The sequence below is a fragment of the Tamandua tetradactyla genome, chromosome 4 (genome assembly GCF_023851605.1).
Source record: "Tamandua tetradactyla isolate mTamTet1 chromosome 4, mTamTet1.pri, whole genome shotgun sequence".
Taxonomy (NCBI): domain Eukaryota; kingdom Metazoa; phylum Chordata; class Mammalia; order Pilosa; family Myrmecophagidae; genus Tamandua; species Tamandua tetradactyla.
The window spans coordinates 187,829,008-187,850,975 of record NC_135330.1 but is presented as its reverse complement, the minus strand read 5'-3'; the positions used below and the strand labels follow the sequence as shown (position 1 = coordinate 187,850,975).

General features: G+C 41.4%; 1 pseudogene; it reads right to left on the bottom strand.

Annotated features, from left to right (window-relative positions):
- Positions 1-2,594: 2,594 nt before the first annotated feature.
- LOC143680594 (MORC family CW-type zinc finger protein 3-like) lies at positions 2,595-19,826 on the bottom strand (annotated as a pseudogene).
- Between the last annotated feature and the right edge of the window lie 2,142 nt (positions 19,827-21,968).

Genomic DNA, 21,968 nt, shown 5'->3' with positions numbered 1-21,968 from the left:
TCCCTGCCTGCTGCTTTAGGTTACACTATCCATTCCACCCACTTTTACTAGCTAGGAGAATTTACCTGAACTTTGACTCTATTAAATCTCCCAGGACTAGATACACACCTTACTTTCCTTTTATTCTTTGCACAGACCTGGTTCTTGCTACAATTGTCCCTTTATAGTCATGATTCAAGTGTGATGAAAGCAGGGGATTGATTGCCTTAATGGTAGAAGGTACCAGAAACAGAAACTACTGGAGACTGACTGGGAAAGGCCTTCTCCTCGTAGGAGATATTTTCACCATGCTGTTTACCTTGTGGTCTCATTACTTTGTTTTCTGTAACTATGTTGGATGTAATTAAATGGTACTCAGCATTCATTCCCAATCCCTTCTAGGGTGCTTTCCTGCCCTGTAGAAGCTGGGGGGCTAAGAACTACATTTCCAGACCCCTTTCAGTAACGGTCCTGGCGGTTTAAGTTTCACTAAGATTTTTAAAGGGAGAAACGAAGTAGAGGAGGAGCTGATGCCTTTGCATTTTTTTTCAGTATTAAGATCTTGGAGATGTGAGGCTATGGGATGGTAAGATTCCAAAACTCTATTTCCAGCCATTAAGAGGCAGTTGCTGCCATGGTAGGGATCAGATTCTGCTTTCGAGTGTCCATTCACCATAGAGCAGCAAGTTATGTCTTCCTGACCTGCTCACCTTAGCTTGAACAGAGTGTCCCTGAATTGTGTAGGTCCAGTGGTGATCTCCAGATTCCCCATTTCTGGATTGAAGCAGGGCTAGTAGCTTCTCTGGCAGGCTGGTTTGGGGGCATGGCTGTAGGCATTATTTCCAGAACTGTCTCTGGTCCCTGCCTGAAGCCTGCTTCTTCAGCCCTTCCAAAAAGTTTGTGGGCACCAGTTCCTTAAAAATATGTTCACCTCTGCTTAAAATACCTAAAGTAGATTCTGTGTTCTGCTCTGAACCTTAAGTGTCAGAATAACCTCCCACGACCATAATGCTGTCTTGGCTGTCCTGTAGGTATGTCAGTGCAACATCAAGCTTGTATAGATTGAGCACTGCATGGTTATATCAGCAGAATTTTTCAGTCACCATACCATGGTTTTCCATATACCATTTTCAAACGCCGTAATAAAGGTGGCTTTGTTGGGCTCTGTACTTAACTGGAAAAGAAAATGTATTCATATGTTTGCCATCCTCAAAAACTCACTTACCCCAACATTCAGCAAGGAGTCTGAATGGGCCCCATTTCTTAATCCAGTGGACCTAAATAGTTAGAGGGGCCAAAAGCAACCTAAAGCTAAGCAAAGTGTGGGAACTCATTTTTCCAAGAGATAAAAATAGAAATAAGGAGTAATCTAGTAAATATTAAGAAGATGAATTTTTTTCTAAACAAATAAAAGCCATCTTCATTTATTTGCTCTTTCCAAACATTAATGTAGAGTAAAATTTAATAGTGCGACTGACAAAATTGTATACTAAGCATAAATAGTAAATGGACAATTACTGTATGTTCAGAAATAGAAGTAAACATAAATAGCAATAATAAGCATTTGAAAAAATAATGTACATTTCAGTTACGGAAAGTAGGATTCTTAATTTATACATATAGTTATACTTAAAAGAAAGGCATCTCTTTAAAATTGCACTTTTAAAACATGGGCCCAATAAAGCATATTTTATGGTATGTAATACTATAAATCCTAGGCAGTTTCTTGTGTTAACTCCATCATATAAAATACTTAGATTTATAATATGTATTATGCAATATTGTTTGAGAAATATTATCTCCTGAATTCACATTAGCCTGTAGTAATCCTACAAAAGGCTTTATAGGAAATTTCACAAAAAGAAATATTAAGCAATCGTCATGCCCAGGTAATGCTGACCAAACAGCCAAAGTTGTGCTTCAAAGTAAAGGCAATGGTTCATTTAATATTTTCAGTACTTCTTGTTTTTCATACTAAAGGGCATTTCTTTGTTCCATATAAACACACCATGTTTAATCATGATTGGAATATTAGAACAAGGAAATTCCTGGCAAAATTGAGTCAGTGTCTACTTACCTTAATTGCATGAATTAAATATTTCAGGAGATAGGAATTTATAGAAAATTATTATTAATGCACAATTCACTTACAACTAGGGCGTTACTATGTTTTGTTAAATCCTGTTCAAACTTTTTCATAAGAAAATCCAAGAAAACATTTCCGTTTACGTTAATGGCACAACCTTCAATTCAGAGAAAAATAACTTTGGGAAACCAGAAAGATTGCATAAAGATTAGGGGGCAACCTGAAAATCTCTTGGTGGAAAAAACTAAAGTCCTCTAGGAAAATTTAAAAAATGCACAAACTTAATTATAAATTTTTGCATTTTAAAACAGAATCTTGAATTTAATATTCTGCCACTCGCTATGAACAATTCAGAGGTATATAAAAAGATATAATAATGTATCCGCAATATTTATACCCACACTTGAACGCATAGAATACAGTAAATATTATGACTCTTCAGTATTTTTATCCATCATATTGTCTATCCTGTGAAAGCTGTACAACCAAAACAAGTGAGCAAATATTTTTATTTTGCTTAAAATATACTTTAAGTACTACCTATTTCACTCATTTGTTCAGCAGCTTGTCCCAAAATCTCATCAACTACATCAACCTCACAGTTTTCTTGCTGAAAATCTGGCTCAAGTACAGTCTTGGCCAACAGTTGTTAATGCGAATAACTCAAAGTTTGGGGCTTTCTCCATCAGGATAATTTATAGACTCCTAATGTTACTTGAAATTGAAGCATCTGTTCCTATCTGCTGACTTGTAGATTTTCATTGTTCAATTTTAGTTTTGAGTTCTTCACACTGGCAATGAATCTGTGATTTTTCCATTTCCCATAATTCAACCTCACTTTTCTACTGATCCATCTTGATAGTGCTTTCATCCAGCTGTCTAAATACATCGTGAAGCTGCACAGCCATTTCGTCCACATCGCTTTTGTTCTTTTCATTGGAATACTGACTACATTTTGTCTTTACGTGGTGCAAAGTACTGAACTGTTTTTGGTTTATTTTTTCCAGAGCTTGCTGGTACCGAGAGGCCATATGGTCTGGACTTTCAGATTTGCCATTAATACCTTCAAGTAAAAATACAACATCAGTCTCAGTAGCTGGATGACAAGCTTCCTTCTTCACACATTTGTCATTCATTTCTAATATCTTTTGCTATAACGCTTTCACTTGGTCAGTAAACTTGACACTGACTTTCATAGTTTTCTTTTTCTTGGGTGACTAGAAGTAGTTCATTGTCAATTCATTTAACTGGCAGCCATACCTCACCTACAGATTTATCCAACGTCTCCTGGGTGTCATGTATGTTTTGCTCCAGCTTCTACACAGGATGATAGTGTGGCTGCCTCATCTCTCATGTCTATCGCATCTTCGATAGTTTCTTCCTTTTTAACAATGAAACTTGGTACTTCCATCCGTGTGGCTGCAGTAGTTCCCTGACCACATCTGGATGTGGAGATGCTTGTTGAACCAGTGTGGGCACAAAGTTCCTTATTCACAAGCTCCACCTGAACCCCACTTTGTTCTATGTGGATCTGCTCTGATTTCACTTCCATGTCATGATTTACTGCAGGTTTGGATGCACTATTTTCTTCTAAGATGATGACATTTTCACCATCATCATCATCTTTATAAGCTGAACCTTCAAATGCTTGTGTAGTCAGTCAATCTCTGATTCTTTACATTCAAAATTCAGAAAAGAGAATAAAATCTCTGTTTCAGGCTGTTGCTCTCAAGTTCAGGCTAGGGTGACACTTGATTATTATTTATAAGTCTTGTTGTAAATGAATTTGCCATTTCTGTTGGATGTCTTGGAACACTTTCCTTCACAGGAGAAAAGCTTTGGCTTGGGACAAGGTTTGTTCGTAAACAATAGTTCAACTTTAATCTGAGGGGTCATTTATGATTGTCTGATTCTGAATTCCTCCTTCCTTGTCTTTCTTTTTGTAGGTTTTTCTTTTTTTTTTTTTTTTTACATGGGCAGGCACCAGGAATCGAACCCGGGTCCTCTAACATGGCAGGCAAGCATTCTTGCCTGCTGAGCCACCATGGCCCTTTTTGTAGGTTTTTTCATCAGTGCATCAAATCTTCAGCTTTGGGTTCTTCTGGAACATTGCAATTTCTGAAACGTGGGTCAGGATAATTGGAGCAATACCATTTTTCTGGAAGTTGATCTATTTATCCCTTTTGGTAATTGTTTCCATTTAGACAGGCATCACATTGAACCCACGCCTAATCAGGACATGGGTTTCTATAGATCTTCAGCTGGCTAATTTAGAGGATATTCTGCATTTTTCTTCACTTTCATTTCACTCTAGTAATCAATAGGCTTGTCTCCTAGTACTATCATTGTAAGCCTATACTCACTAGTATGGTCAAAATTGTTTATTATGAGTAGGTTTTAGGAAATTACATTCTATAATTCCAACTACTCCAATGCCCATATTGTTTGCCCTTAACTGACATCCAACTTTTTCATAAACCTTGATCAGCCAATTTCTGTGATGCATCATTATCCCATGATCATCCTTATTTCTTCAGTTGAATCCAAAGTAATTCTCACCATTTTAGTTAAAAAATTGGGTCGTTAAATGTCACATTCGATGAAGACAAGACTCTTTAAAAGTAGCTGTGTCTTCACTTTCTGTCCATGTAAGAGTGTAAGATGGTCTGCATTCTTGGCTTCAGATGTGCTATGCTGCAGTAAGCCCTCAAGGAATAGTCACTCTTGGGGGCAATTTGGTCCTTCCTTTCTCGCTTCTTATACCCTTTCTTCCCTGTTGCTTCATTTAAATCCCCAAGGATTGTGATATCATATTTATCCTCATCAAAACCAAACTCTATTGCTCCATTTTTTTGTAGCTTCTAAGATTCCAAGTGATGACCCTCGTCCCCTTCTTACCCGTAATAGCATCGAGTTCTGTGTTTTCACCATAGAAAACACAGAATATTCCTGAATTACAGCAAGGCTCACTTTTGATTCTGCAAAATTAATCATCTGTTGGTGTGTGTCGAAAGCCACTATTGGGACAATGACGTGCTCTGCTCCTATAGCTTCCAAGAAGGTCTGAGACAAGAAACTCACGCTCGTGCTTTCTCCATTTTGGGTAAAAACTAATGCATTTTTACCCAAACGCTTCCAGCCTGACTTGAAGTCATGCCGGTACAATCCAATGGGGACATGACCATTCACAGTGACTTTGTGATTTATCTGAAGTCATGCCATTCCCTTTATCAGGGAACGTTAAGCATATATGGCCATTTCTCACTGGCTCGTGCACCCATATTTGTTTAGCTTTCACATCAGGACCACAAGCACTATTGCAAGAAGGCGGCTCCCGCAGGGTAGCTGCACCACCACTTGAGCCAGCTGCAAGGTCGGGACCGGCCTCTGCCTCCGAGAAGGTAATTTCTGAGTTTACAAAAATCAGACATAGAAAACATCAAGTGTTGTCAATATTCGCCTTAAAAGTTGGGTTACTAAAAGCAGGATTTTATACCAAAGCCCCGAGGAGGCAGATTTGGTTTGGGGAAGGAAAATAAAAAGCTAATATCATTTTGTACAGCCAGATCATTATAATTAAAAAATAGCAGGCACATCAAACATTTTCTATGGTTTAATAAGCTAAATTAATTAAAGCCAAACACTGCATAAAAGGAAGAAGATATTGCGGAGAAAGCACTATTATCTAAGTTTCTGGATTTACAAGACAGAGATCTAAATATACCAAGTGTCTATCATTACAACAGGCACAGAAAAGCCCATCAGTAAATGTTTCATGATGGAAAGAGAGTGGGAGCCGGTTCGAGGGGAAGAAGAAATAAATATATTTAAATATATTTAATATAATATAATATATTAACATATTTAATATAATATATTAAATATATTAATATTAATAATACAAATAATATAAATAATAGTGATATTAATAATATAAATATAATATAAATATATTTAATAAATATATTTAAATATAAACAACTGTATTTGTGCATAATATATTTATACAAACTCTAAAGTACAAGGGAATTTGCTGAAGAACTAAACATAACTAAACAGTACATTTGAAAATAAAAACATAGTGAAAGTTGAGAAGAGAGATGGAAGCAGCCTTATTCATTGAAATCCATTTCACTGAAAATCATTGAAATGATTAATTTACTGAATGCTAAGCATAAGTAAAGACATGACCTAGAAAGACACACATACGCAGATGCACACACACACATGTATATACACACATGCAGATGCACACACACACACGCAGATATACACACGCACACACACAGATACACACACACAGATGCACATGCAGATGCACACGCACATGCAGATGCACACATGCAGATGCACACACATGCAGATGCACACGCACATGCAGATGCACACATGCAGATGCACACACATGCAGATGAACACGCACATGCAGATGCACACATGCAGATGCACACGCATGCAGATGCACACACATGCAGATTCACACACACATGCAGGTGCACACACATGCAGATGCACACACATACATGCAGATGCACACGTGCAGATGCACATGCACACATGCAGATGCACACACATGCAGGTTCACACACACATGCAGGTGCGCACACATGCAGATGCACACACATACAGATTCACACACATGCAGATTCACACACACATGCAGGTGCACACACATACATGCAAATGCACACGTGCAGATGCACATGCACACATGCAGATGCACACACATGCAGGTTCACACACATGCAGGTTCACACACACATGCAGGTGCACACACATGCAGATGCACACATATACATGCAGATTCACATACACACATGCAGATTCACATACACACACACATGCAGCTGCACACACACACATCATAGAGTGAACTTGGCTACCAGATGCTAGAAATGCCAAACTAAAGTCGAGAAACTGTCCAAAGAACCCTAAACAGTCCAAAAAGTCTGATAAGCTAGGAAGTGGCATAAACATAAGTTCAAAGGAAATGGACATATACTGAAAAAAATCCCTTGGAAAATGTTGAAATTTTGGTTATTAATAACAACATCTGCTTTTCTGAATATTGAAAATATTCATGAGAGGTCTAAATTACCTTCATTTACACTTAGCAATCAGTAAAAAGAAACATTCCTTAAAATGATACCCTGAAAGCAAAATAAAACTTGCTAAATATAACCTTTAAGATATCTTCAATATTGCGAAAGCAACCCATATACCCACCTGCGTTTCACTGTCTGTGTTTCAGCCACACTGGTGTCTTCTGGATTCTCCAAAGTGAATCCTTCCTTCCTTCAGGGACTTCAGCTTTTGTTGTCTTCCCCTCCTACCGCTCCCATCACATCTCACCCCCACTTCCTTCAGCCTGACTACTCCCACATGTTCCTTTATGAGTATGTGCAGTAACATGGGGGTAACACCAAGTTTTCCACTGTACAGTATTTTTAACTGTAAAATTCAGTGTCATTAATTATACTTAAATTGGTGTAGCAACATCACCACTGTCCATTGCCAAGATATTTTGTCACTCCAAACAGAAACCCTATACCCATCAAACAATTATCTCCCCATTCCTCCACCCCTGGCCCCTGGAAACCCCTAATCTACTTTCTGTCTCTACGAATTTTTCTATTCTAGGCATTTCCTATGAGTGGGATTGTACAGTATCCGTCCTTTCATGTGGGTTTATTTCACACAACGTAATGTTTTCAAGGTTCATCCATGTTTGTAGGATACAACAGAACTTCATTCCTTTTTATAGATAACCAATATTCTATTGTGTGGATAGACCACATCTTGTTTTTCCATTCATCTGTTGAGGGACACTGGGTTTGTTTCCACCTTTGACTATCGTGAATAATTCTGCTATAAACATCAGTGTACATGTATCTCTTTAAGTCCCTGCTTTCATTTCCTCTGTGTATATACCAAGAAGTGGAATTTCCAGGTCATGTGGTAATGCCATGTTTAACTTTTTGAAGATTGCCAAACTTTTTTCCCAAGTAGCTGTACCACTTCATAAATCCCACTAAGAATGTATGGGGTTTCCTTTTTCTCCACCTTCCTCGCCTCACCAATACTTGTTAATTTCTGGTTTGTTTGTTTGTTTACTAGCTATTCTAATGGAGGTGAAGTGGTACTCATTACGGTTTTCATTTGAATTTCCCTACTGACTAATGACATTGAGCATCTTTTCATGCTCCCACATGTTCTTCAAGGCTCTGCTAAGTGGTCATCTCCTCTGAGAACATTTTCACACAGTCCTCACCTGATTAGATCAGTTCTCCACCATGTGGGTCATCAGAGCTCTTACTGCAGTGGTAATTCACTAATTATTTTGGTAACTGACACAAGATTCTAAGAGCTCTGAAGCAAGGGGACCACATCTTGGCGCTTTGGTATCCTGAATTTCTGGTTCTCACTAGTCTCAGAAATATTTGTTAAGTGAAAGATGAATAAATGAGCAAATGGACAGAAGCAAACAAGAATTTGACTGGGGGACTCAAAAGGGGGCTGGGAGCTGGGGGGGAAACAGACCTTGGCGGAGAACAATGTGTGGCCCAGGTTGATGCACTGGAGCCTCTGGTAACTCGAAATGGGCTCTGGGCGCTGGGAGAAAGGACTCCAATGAAGCACTCTGCCAATTTTGCAGTCTTGGCTGGAGTCCATCCTCGTCATAACCATAACCAAAGTTTTAACAGCCTCTGAAGTGGTAAGTAAACCTAATGGCATCCCTAGAAACAGGAAATGTGGAAGCAGTCTTAGAAAAATTAGAGAGAAATTCCATGAGATCTTAGACTCAGGTCACCCTACGTGGGTCTCCTTATATGGCAGGCAGCAAAACTCAAATTTCATCACTGGATATGCACATAAGGTCGAGCTAATAATCCAGGGGCAACAATACTTCTAATGACAAGTTACCGTCCTAAATGAGAGTAACCATGCAAACCAGCCCTTATTCCTCTGGCACACCATCGCAGATTGTTTTAATATGCTGTTTTAGAAAATTGTACTTTTGCATAAAAGACAGGCCCATTTGTATGGGGAGCACCTAGTCCAAAATTTTATTTTAAAAAGACAACTTTCCTTCCTTGCCAGCAATAGAAATATGAATGCTATTTGAGAGTCAGCCCTGGGAGAACCTTCCAAAATACATTGGCTTTGAGGGGAATTTAGAAGAAAAGGGTCGGCAGAAGACAGACTCCAAGGTCAAATGCTCAGCGAAACATGAAAGAAAGTAAAAAGCTAAGATGAAGATACTTGTATTTAGAAAGCTGTTTGAAGACTTAAATAGGAATAATCCTTTAGGATTACGGAATTATTTCTGGCTTGGAACCTTGCAAGATAGTAAATGAATCTGTGCTAATTTCTCTTTTTTAAAAATAAAGTGGCAAGATGGAACAGGGAATATTTAGTTTAGAATTCGTTGGCCAAGACTGCTCCCATCATTCATGCTTTCTAAAGCTCTTTGCTGCAAAAGCAACTGAGAGGCCTTGCAGATAAAAATATGCCAATATTCCATAAATAAAAAGCAATCAAAATAGACATTCAGGGTAACCGATACATGCCGAAATGCTTCTCCTCTCACACAAACAAGTTATTATTTTAACAGAATTGTGTGGTTGACGCTTTCACCTGTCCAAATAGCAAAAGCAAGTCTCTACAAAGTAGAAATCGGAGTTGAACGTGAACAGACGTTCACAAGATTAACTGTACGGAAATGGAGCCCTTTGGTGGCTGACAAGCCTGGTTTCAAGCGCTCAGGCATCAAAGTGACAGTCCTTTTGTTTGTAAATGTTCATTGCCTCATATTAAATACTTTGACAACACCCAAGCACAAAGCTAAACTTTCACGTTTTTTGAACTATCTCCGGAATGTGTGCGTGTGTGTGTGTGTGTGTGTGTGTGTGTGTGTGTGTGTGTGGCCCCATGCTTAGCTGTTCTGGAATATCAAGAGGCACAACCTCGTCTAACTATATGTTTAAAAGATTAGGGCTAGATCTTACAATGCAAGTACTGCTTTGTTTTTTGCTTTTTTGGAGGGGGGAGAAGATAAATCAGTGTGGAATAATACCAACCCAGTTTCATAATTCACACAAAGCACCACAGTGAAGACAGGGTCCACCTGGTGAAAACTGTTAAGTTACTAAAAACCCGGTATGATATCATGGAAAGGACAATGGGCTGATCAGCCCCAAGGTCCTGGGCGCTTTAATCCAGATCACACATCTTCGGAAAATGCTTCTCCTGTTTGGGGCCCTGGATTTTTCTCTCCCTCTGCAGCTGTCTGACTATGAAAAGCCTGGAAGAGACATCAAAATGCAGTTATTTTTTACATCGAGCACATTCCAGAAAACTGAAGGCTCCTCTTAGGGAGTTGACACTCCTCTTCTGTTAATCCTCTACCTCTCATCTTTCTCCCTTTTTCATCTCCCTAATCCATCTAATTCAACTGCTCCCTCCACATTCACCTTCTGTGGCTCCACCCAAGACTTTTGTTCCAGCCCCAAACCTCACTTGTGTCTGAAAATGGCAATTGGTTGCCTCCTTCTTGGACCCAGAGAGCAAGTCCACAACTCTTTCCCTTCCCATATATCTCTGACGCTTAGGCCCTGTTGACCCCAACTCCTCCCGAGGATTCACTAGCTTCTTCTGGTTTTGGAATCCAAAGATGTCCATCTGTTTATGAAGATGTGAGTCTCTCACAGTTATGGATAAAATGACACTTTGCAGTTAAAGACTGGATTTGCGCATGTGACTACAGATAAGGAACAGTGATCCACCAACTCGTTAGTTGGGCTCCAAGAGTAGTCCTTTTTAAAAATGCAACTTGCTATTTGCTTCAAATAACAATTAAAGTTTAGAATCCTCTGACTTTAAGAAGAAATGTCAGAGGTGCAATTTACCAATATCTTTTGTGCTTTCATTCTCTTTTTTAAAAAAACAATGTGCTCGTTTATTAGTTAGAACTAAGTTGAAGAAACATTCGCCACAAGTGTGGTCTGACATCCAAAATATAAAATGTCAAGAGTCAAGAAGTTGCTGATATTTTTCTGCTTACAGATATGCACACTAGTTCTGTCTTAAGCCCTGCATGTTCCTCGAGTGCTATGGAAAGTGAAGCAAATCTGATATTCCCCCACGGGTGCCATGGGTGACATTTACAAGATACTGAGCATTGCTATTTGTTTCATAAGTAGATGGTGAAGATTCATTAGAAAATGCTTCTAAAGTGGTTTGAATTCACTAGGAGAAAAACAGGCATGAACTCCGAAACAAACCTCAACTGAAGTGCCATGGGCCTCTGTGAAGGATAGCTTCTTACCTCTTTCATTTCAGATAGCAAAGTTGGAAGGAATTTAGGGCAAGGGTTTTGGTTTCTCTGGGGTGCAAGCACTAAATTAGGAGGCAAAACATTCAATAGATATCAACTACTAAAAAGAAGTCTAATCTCCAGCTGCCTCTTTCAATTCAAGACATTCACTATGTTCAGAATAATCCATTAAATGTATCCATAATGCCACACCACTGTCACCCTCAAATTCCCTTGGTTACCTCCTTCCCTCAGATTCACATGTGTGGATTTGATGTAAAATGCTCTATAACAGTCTTACTTAATTGCACCTTCCAGTGTACAACACATGCTCCCACACTTGCAGACACACACACACACACACACACACACACACACACACACACACACTGTCTTCAACCTCCACTGCTCATCTCCTCCATCCCTGGAAGGCTAACACCCAGGTTCATGGTGACCAAACACCTTTTGGGAAAAAATGTCTCTTCTCCACTCAATACCTCGTTTAGGACCCTTTTCCTCTTGGGAACCCCAGAAGAAGGAGACAACATGTGGGTTAATCAAGAGTCCCAAGTCCTTCCTCAGCTTTGACACTGGCTGGCCTTGTGACCACACATGGCTAGTGATCCTCTTCATCTGCTACTGGGGGACTCATCTCTGACAGCCTCCCAGGGCTCATGACAACCATGAAGGATTTTTTTAAGTAGAGAATGCAACAAAAGCACATTAGTGTATTTTTTAAGTTAAAGACACCTTCAGGATGCACCTCTTGTTTTTTCATGCAGACCTCACTGAGGGTAAGGACTATACTTCTGAGTGTAAGGTTGCTTGCTGTGACTGTCAAAAAGGGGATAACGGGCTGGAAGGACCACTGCACACCCACTGCACAATTCTCCCCCTGCTCAAATTAACCAGCCCTGTTCTGGCCAAGCCCATTCTCTCTGCTCTGCAGAATCAGGCATGTGCTCCTGGGCCTTGGTCAAGGGCAGAGCCAAGCCATGCAGACCTGCAGTTACATACATTTTATGAGGTCTCTGAAGGAGAAGAAAGCAAAATTACCAGTTCAAAATTTGGTCCAGGGCAGAGGACCTGGGCAAGTGAGGTGGCTATAGTTGAGGCTTCATTATCCACATGATAGATTCATCTCTAGACACTGTTTTCCCAATAGATGGGAAATCACTCAGGATGGGGTCTGGCTCTTCTAATTTTACGAACCACTTCATCCCCTTCAGGGTGGTTCGCTAGTCCTATGGGCAGGAAGTGCTCAGGACACGCTGTGGTCCACCTAACTGGCAATCCTCATCAGGAGCTCATCGTAAATCCTCTTCCCAAGACCGCGCCTAATCAGGCAAGTTGCCATTCATTCAACAAATGTGTATGAAGCTTCTCATTGAGCCAGGCCCCAGAAGATATATGAGACAGGTCCTGGCTGCCTAGGAGCATCCTGGCTGGCAGAAGAGGAAGATGTGTAAACAAGGGACCATCATGCTGAGCAAACCCTAGACCCACAGGATATATGAGGCATAAAAGAAGTACATTATTTTGCCTAGGTGTTGGGGAGGTCTACATAGGAGGTGACACTGAGCAGGTCCTTGAAGGATAGCTAAGAAGGGGGAGAATATTTCAAATGGAACAGAGAAAGGAGCATTGAGCACAGGACAAGTGGTGGTCTGTGATTGGTTGTGAGGACCTGGAACACTGGGTTATGTAAAGCTGTGGGGAAAATAATGGTGGATGAGGCTGGAGAGAATGATCGAGAGATACCCTATAAATGACTCATCGAGGCCACCAGCAGTCGTATCAGAGAACAAACCGTATGTGTCAGGAACCACATCCTCCAACATTATACCATTCTATTTAAATGGGGATGGTCACCTAGGTTAATCAATTAATGAATTGCCAGTTAATCAATAAACCAGTATCTATTGCATATGTGACTTGTTCTTTACACTGAACCTAGAAGAACTGCATGGTTTTCTTCCCTACAGATCTTACAGATTAGCTGGGAGAAGCTCAATGCCCCAAACAGCATAAGAACCATTCAGTGTAATTTGTATGACATGGACATGGAAGAGATGCTAGAAGGTTAAAATCCTTGAGAAGGACCCACAGAGGAGAGGAACTTGAGTGTGACCTTGAGGGGAGAAGGTCTTGGGGCTGTGCACTCCCACCAATACTTCCGGACTCTGTACCAGATTGGGACACCCCATCTGCTCCACCACTAATTGATCTGGGGTCCTTGGACATGTTACTTAACCTCTCTGGGCCTCACTTTGCTCAACTACAAAATAAAACATATCAGTCCCTTGCATTTCGAAATCCTACCACTGTTTATAAAGCGACGAATATAAATTACGCACTGTATGCATATTAAAAAAAGTTTAAAAAAAAGCATGGACAAAGAACTGTAAACAGAAGAAGAAGGCAGTACAGTCTGAGCAGCGGCAAGGGGGTGGGAGAGCAGGGCAAGCCCACCCTGAGGCAGGGATGAGCTTCCAGCTGTGCAGAGCCCACCACTGACTGCTGGAAAGCTGGATTAGCAAACAGATCCCTGCTCAGATGGACCGAGTCTGAAACCTACATCCAGGCTTACAGGATCATAAGCTCTAGGCTTGTGGAGTTTCCAATGAACTCTAAAAGGAATCCACGAGGAAGTTGGTCTAAGAAACTGTTTACTTGCTGCGTTTCTATGATTCAGGGCAGCCAGCCGCCAGCCATCTGGTTGCACTGAGCACCTGAAATTGGACCTTAATGGAATAAACCATGAAATGTAAACAAGCCAGAAGAGAAGCACTGGTGACTACGGAGAGCCCCTTGCATTTTCAGAGGGGTGGGTTAGAGAGGCTGATTGTGTGTGTGTTCTGGTCTGGACTGAATTTTCTTTCAAAGAATTCCATTTGCTTTCCAGAGCAGGTGAGGAAAAGGAATGTGATGCAGGATGATCAGATTTCATCCAAAAAGCACAGATCTAATGGAATCAGCCATTACACTAATCCTCATCTTCAGACAATTTTTTTACTTAAAGTCAGCAGGTGGCAAGAGAGTGGGCCAAAGGTGACAAGGAATGAGTCTGCTCTTTCCTTCTCAAAAGCTCGTTGCAAAAACTACTATCCTCGTCCCAATAGTCCAATTTCTCTTCTGCCTATGAATAATGGAGCCCGGTAATTATTTCTTTTTAAACGCTTTCTCCGGTGGCCATGGTTTTGGGCAGCCAGGCAGGGAGCAGGCAGCAAGAAGCTAGAGCCCAGTCCCAGTCATGTGGTTTCAACAAAATGCTCTTATTTCTGAGCCTCAGTTTCTTATTCTATCACTTATAGATGTTAAAACACGGAATTGTTTTGGGGAGGGCCAGGCTTGTCAGCAGGCTTCTGGCAATCAGCCGCTGCCCCACTCTGCGGTCCTGAGGCAAAATCTTGTGCAGATACGTGGTGTCTGCAGTGGGCGCCACGTGGTGGTGGGAAGGAGGGCTGGGCTGCATCCCAAGTCCCTGCCCCAGTCCTGGCCCCCGTGCTGCTGAGGGACTTCGGGAAAGTCACCTGCTCCTCACTTCCTCCACGTGCAGAATTATGTGGAGGATCAATCCAAGAACCTCTACCAATAAGGAACAAAGAACTTCGCTCAAATCCCGAGTATAGCATGTTCTCAAGTACTCTGTAAGCCATTTGTTTTCACATAAACCTATGGCATTGCTAACAAAGAAATGGAACAAAATGCAATCTTCTTTTCTTCCGCACCCGCATCCTCTCGCCCTGCCCCTAGCACCAACCATCGTGGGCCATGAGGGTTGCCACTGAGATTCAGGGAGGGCTAGGATTGGAAAGCACCCATCTTCAGCAAAGATGCGGATTTCCTTGGATTGCAAGGAAAGAGCTTCCCAGAAGATGACCTACACGTGATGGCCAGTCATTTACATACCCCAGATGTCAAACCCTTTACAGCTCCAAAGTTACTTAGGTAAAACCTCTTCAGAAAACAGACCTCCCCTGGTTTACATCAGTCCACATGCAAACAGAACCCTTATTCCAAAGAAATTAACCTTTTCCTCCAACCATGCAACACATTTGACCAATTACAATGATCATTTTAGAACATCTGTGATTGATACAATTTATTTTTAAATGTGCAGCAGGCATCTAAAGAGCTTTCAAAAGTATGCCTATGCAGAGAATAAAAAGGGTTTTGCAAAATCCCCTTGGGGGGCTGGGGAGAACAGAGAAAATATTCAACTTCCCCATGTGGGGAATTCCTGATATTTTCACAAGCAGTGGGGACAACCAAATCAATAGGCTGAACTCTCAATCTTGAGGTGCACCCCTATAAAGCTTATTCCTACAAAGGAAAGGATAAACCTATTAATAATTATGCCTAAGAGTCACGCCCAGAAAACCTCTTTTGTTGCTCAGATGTGGCCTCACTCTCGAAGCCAACTTGACAGGTGAACTCCCTGCCTTCCCTGTTATATGGGACATGACTCCCAGGGGTATAAATCTCCTTGGCAATGTGGGATAGAGAAAATCTTCCTGAGCAAGAGGGGGAAGATAGAAATGAGATAAAATAAAGTCTCAGTGACTGACAGATTTCAAAGAGAGTCGAGAGGTTATCCTGAAGGTTATTCATATGTATTATATAGATATCCCTTTTTAATTTATGGTGTATTGGAGTGGCTCGGGTACAGGAAAGTACCTGAAACTGTTGAACTGTGTTCCAGTAATCTTGATTCTTAAAGAAGACTGTATAATTATATAGCTTTTACAATGTGACTGTGTGATTGTGAAAACCTTGTGTCTGATGCTACTTTTATCCAGGGTATGGACAGATGAGTGAAAAAAAACAAAAGATAAAAAATAAATAAATGATAGGGGGAGATAAAGGGTAAAAATTGGGTAGATTGAAATACTATGAGTCAATGAAAGGGGGGGAAGGGGATGTATGAGTTTTGTTTTTTTTCTTTCTATTTCTTTATCTGGAGTGATGCAAATGTTCTAAAAATAATCATTGTGAAGAATACACAACTCTGTGATGATATTGTGAGCCATTGATTATATAATATGGTTGGACTGGACGTGTGTGGATATTTCTCAATAAAAATATTTTTTTTTTAAAAAGTAAGCCTATAGAATTTTTAAAAGATTAAGTTTCTCTCCTTAACATTCTATAGCGTAGAGAGACAACTATTGCCCAGATAAAAATCTGAGGAGCGACATCTGAGACCCTCTTAATACTCAGAGCTTCTCAAATACTTCCACCCAAGTCTCTCTAAGAACAAAGGACAGTGAATGAATAGCTCCTGAGGTCTGGGGACAGAACTTTAAGAGGACTGATGGCAAGCTAAAAATGTCACCAAAGTGGGTGTTTAAATTTCAACATTTGTGCAACACATTTGCATTTTTAATCTATAGTATTTCCTATATATGTTTGGATATAATAAGAATATAACATGAATGCTTTAAGTTATCCTCCAGCAAAATTAGTTAACTCTGTTTTCCCACAGCTTTGCATAAAATTAAAGTTAGAAGTTCCAGGAAACTGCATTGCTTGTCTGTGACTGCACATATTTTATTTCACACCATCACATGCTCTGACATGAGGCGTGCGGCACAGCGACGCAACGTCAGCAGGCAAATTAGCAGAAAGTGAGGGCCTGTACCTCTTGTTGCTCTGATCCCTAGACCCTCAGATCCAAACACAGAACAGTTCTCACGACATTTTAAGTGAGTAATTCTTTTGGACTTCTTCCATATTATACTTTTATCTCCATAAGGTACCTGGGTATAAAAGAGTAAAGGACGAAAGACAATAGTACTTAGATAACTGATATCTTGCCTTTTTCTATCTTGTTCCCCAAATCGAAATCAGACCTTTCAAGATGAAGACTTGTTCTAACATATTCTACTAGTCTGCCACTCAACCCCAGCTATTTGTAAATTCATAAGTATAAATAGGATAAAGGTGAAATTAGAGCATGCATGTAATTTTTTTTTTTTTTTTTTTTTACATGGGCAGGCACGGGGAATCGAACCCGGTCCTCTGGCATGGCAGGCAAGTATCCTTGCCTGCTGAGCCACTGTGGCCCGCCCTGTAATTTTTATTTAAGTATAAAATATTATGTGGGTAATGAATTGACTGCACTAGGCTCAGTGGGATTCCTGTAATCTATTTCAATTTCATCCCAAATCAGACTTCCAGATTCTGCATCATATTGTCTTCATTTTACAAATATATCATTTCACAAATGATCGGGTTTTTTTCCAACTTTGACCTTTATTTTGCAAAGGAGAAGAATATTGTTATCCTCTGGGGAAAAAAACAAGCAAATTTACATCTACCTTCTCTGAGCAGGAGATGTAAATCTTAATCATCTTAATTTCAATTCACCTTAAATTTTAGACTCTTGCTGTAAAGGATTTTTTCATTTTGTTTGTTTTTGTAGCAAAATGAGTGTATTAGTCTGGAAAATTAATACAACTTGGAACAAGGCAAAGCCCCAGACCTGATGGCCTAACAGAATAAAGGCTCATTTTTCTTGGGCAAACCTCCCTTTTACACCTTGAAGCTTTCCTAGCTGTAGCATGGGGCCTGCAAGGTCCCTGACTAGGGGAAGAGGGATGGGCAGGGGCTCCCAGCTCCTTACCACCTGGCCCAGAGGAGACTCCCATCCCTTCTACTCACAGTCCATGAGCCAGAGCTGATCGCACTGTAGCCACCTCAGTACAAAGGAGAGCAGAGGCCAGTGAGCGTGCACTCATCATCTCTGCCAAAATGGGCCAAAAGGGGGGGGCAAGGGTAGTTCAGCGGTAGAATTCTCATCTGCCACGCTGGAGACCCAGGTTCAATTCCCCTGGTCCATGCACTTCCCAAAAAACAAACAACCAAACATTCAACAAATGGTGCTGCAATAATGGTACACTCACATGGAAAAGTAATGAAATGTGACCCCACCATACAGGATACAAAAAAAAATGGGGGCCAAAGCAAAGCACTTGCATAATAGGGGCCCTGGAAGAACTTGGAATGGAAAATGACATGGTTTTAATGGAGTGGGGGGGGGTCTAAATTTCTCCCATTGTCTGCCTTGGAGCTCTAAATTCCCACTTTGGGTCACCATCCTCAGAAAGTTCAGGATAAAATGCATGTGCACCCTGAGAGGGTTACACACTTATTCACATTAGAACAAATTGATCTATTATAACAAGGGATACTAAAATTTATGACACATGAAAGGCGAATTTGGATTGAGGGGTTAGGAGAAAAGAAATCTTGGAAGAGGCCCTTCTGGGGTGCGCAATCCCCAAATTCTGTGCTGAAGGAATTTGCTATGGCAGAATTACAAGCTCCCTTCTTCTTTCCTTCCTTCTTTCTCTGTCCCTCCTTCTTCCTCTTCTCCTCCCTCCCTGCCTTCCTTCCTTTTCCTTTTTTCCTCTTTCCCTCTCCTTCCTTCCTCTCCTCTCCTCCTCCCTTTCTCACTAACAACTATTCATTGCGCACACACTGTGTGCCAGGCACGCCACAGCTTTCCAGAAATAAGGTAGGAGAGACACAGTCCCTGCCCTGGCAAAGCGCAGTCCCAGGTGGGTGGGAAGGCCCGCGTGTGGGGCCAGTCAGGGCGCTGCCCAGCGGCGGTGGCGGAAAGGTCTCCCTGAGGACAGCGCCGCAAGGCCAGCTCCTGCGGGGGCCTGGAGGGACAGCCCCTCTCCACGTGAGCGAGGACAGAGGGGTCCGGAACTCAGGGCCGTCACTTAAGGTGAGCCCAAGTCTAATACCCAGGCCACTTGGTTGCTAGTCTAAAGATTTTCTCCCCCTGCTGGAAATACATTTTACCTACTTTACTAACCGCTCCAGGGCTGGCCCTTCCTCCTCATGGAGGTATGAGAACCCCTTAAATACTCCAGCTTTGTCTCTCTTACCCTCAGCTCGTCTGGTCAGGTCCTCCCTGTGAAATGGGATTCTGCCCCACGTGGACCTGCACTTCCCTACTAGCTGGCTAATGACCTTTATCTCCTGTTAAATAAATACGTTCTTCAGTAGGCACGAAAATAATAATAATACAGATTCTCCCCTCCTCTGCAGAGAAAGCAATTTGCAGTAAGGAAATTGCAATTTCCTCCCACCCGGGTCCCAGGGAATAAAAGAAGGTATTTAACCCAGGCGGCTTCCACGGCAGAGGAAAAGGCCAGAGGGTGCCTGCCAGGCTGCACCCAAGGCGCGTGTTTGGAAAGCGCAGTTCTGGTGCCCCTGAAAGGTGGAGTTCATCAGGCGCTCCGCGCCCACTGCCGGGCGGATGGAAGGAAGGTTCAGGAGGCAGCAGCCGCCCTCAAAACGGGCCCTGGCGGTGGGGAGGGCAGCCCCTGTGGCCACCGGACAGCCCCAAAACGCCGGGAAGATACTGGGGGAGAGACGGGGCTCGGCGGGCAAACCCCCGGGTGGCAGGACGTCGTGCGCCCTGAGCATCCTGGCGCGTGGCAGAGAGGGACGTGGAGACGGCACCGGGGACATTCCACAGGGGTGCCACCACTTCTCTGCCTTCCCCGTGGCCTCGGTGTTAAGCTGTAAATATTCAGTCTTCCCAGGAAACATATCACCCTAAGCTGCAAAAAGATAAGTGAAACAACACCCAAATATCCCATATCCCGCGGCCGCGCCCCCTTTTAAAAATTCAGTGAATAACTTAGCTAACGTTGGCAAAAGAATGGAGGCAGAGGTGCTGGAACGCTTCAAACCTGGGCCTTAAGATGAATATATTCTCAGAGCTGCAATAAGGCAGTGAAGCATAAAATCTGAATTGCAAAATGCTCGAACATCAGCGTGTTGTTACTCAAGGGAAGTGGCTGCTTATTTTTATCCCTCTGTAGAAAAGGTGACGCTGTAGTCACCAAACACTTGGGAAAGCATTTATAGACTTCGGTAATAATTAACATGACTTTTACAGGCTTTGCCCTGAAGGTGACTAAAGGATAGAGTGTATCAAAAGACAAAAAAAAAGTGTATCATTGTAAATCTTTTGCTATTTTTTATAATAATGGCAATAAGAGCTAACATTTATGGAACCCTGAAGTACACGCCAAGCATTTGGCTAAGCACTTTATATGATTATTTCTTTTCATTTCATTTCTAGAAATAATAAGCATTAAAGGGAATTTCTTTAATGACTATGAATCAGATCAACTAAATCCTCAGGTCTTTAAATGCGGGAACCGTCTTTCATTCATTTGGGTCAGTGCTGGGAAAAGCGTGAACACTCAATAAGTGTTTGTTCTGCCATTTTTGTAAAACTGGAAACAGGATTTGATAGTTAAGAGCTGGCTAAAAATATCAACCTACTTTCCAGCCTTGAACCAATGTTTGTTGAACTCATTTAATGCATCTTTAAAGAAGTGCATCGTTAGTATTTCCTCCTCTTTTATATGATACTGAAGAATGCTGATAGAGAATGAATTCTGTTATGGCAAGTTGTTAAGGAAAAAAGTTGTCTTTCCTCACCAACATTTCAATATTTCAAAATGAGTATTTCCTATAAACACATGACAGCATCTCAAATACTTAAAACGAAAATTTTCCATCCTTTTTGTTTAAGTATCAGGGATTTACAGTGCCATGAAAAAAATGCACTTTTCAAACATGTTATTTTTATGTCTAAAATCATATCCTCTGAAACCATTTACTCAATCTGATAATATGGACAATAATTAGAACCAATTATGGGACGACTGGTCTGAATTAGTGAAAACATTGAGCTATATGGTATGTTGGTAAAAGGTATATGGAATTTGAATGTTGATAAGAAATTTACAAATATTGGCAACCCTCAATTAAAACAAGTTGTGATCCAAAAACGCATTTGTAAACTGCTGTTTGGAATTTAGAACATATTTTCCCATGAACACAAAGTTATAAATGACAGTTAGTGTTTACTTGTGTGATGAGTTAGAAAGATATTTGGCCAGGATCCCAGACCTTGATCATGCCGGTTCAGACGCAGGTTCTGCCTGTTTGAGTGCAAGGCAGGGGAAGGGCAGTGAGGACAAATGTGTTCTGTTTGTTCCTTAGAGGTCAAACACCTGGGTCTGTTGATTGGAGATTGGACTCTACCGAATGCACTAGAACAGAGACTAAACTGGAAAAAGCGTATTCAACTCTGTTCCTGTCCTTTGAACTTATGAATTGCCCCTGCTCCTTGGCGAAGTTGAGAGGATGATTAGGATACCCCACCCTTCAGAATAGACAAGAAAAGCAAGGATATGTATTTGCTCCCAAGACCTCAAACAGAGCTAGCCTAAACTGTCCCAATCAGGGCCTTCTCAGCAGAAGAGGGAGTTCCCCCACCCCCAAAGGGCAGAGAGCCCTAGGCTCAAATACACACACATGTTATGTGGGAGAAAAAATATCTATAAAAGGGCCAAGAGTTAAAAAAAATAAAAGCACAAGCCCTGTTCCTCTTCCCTCACAAGAAGATGACTTCAGTGAGAATCTTCTAGGAGGACACAAGAGGTCCTAACTACTTACCCCTTCCTACCAGCATCTCCATCTTTGATCTTGACATAGGACAATATGGCGGGAGGCAAGAGAGCTGGAGTGGGGTCAGAAGAACAAGTG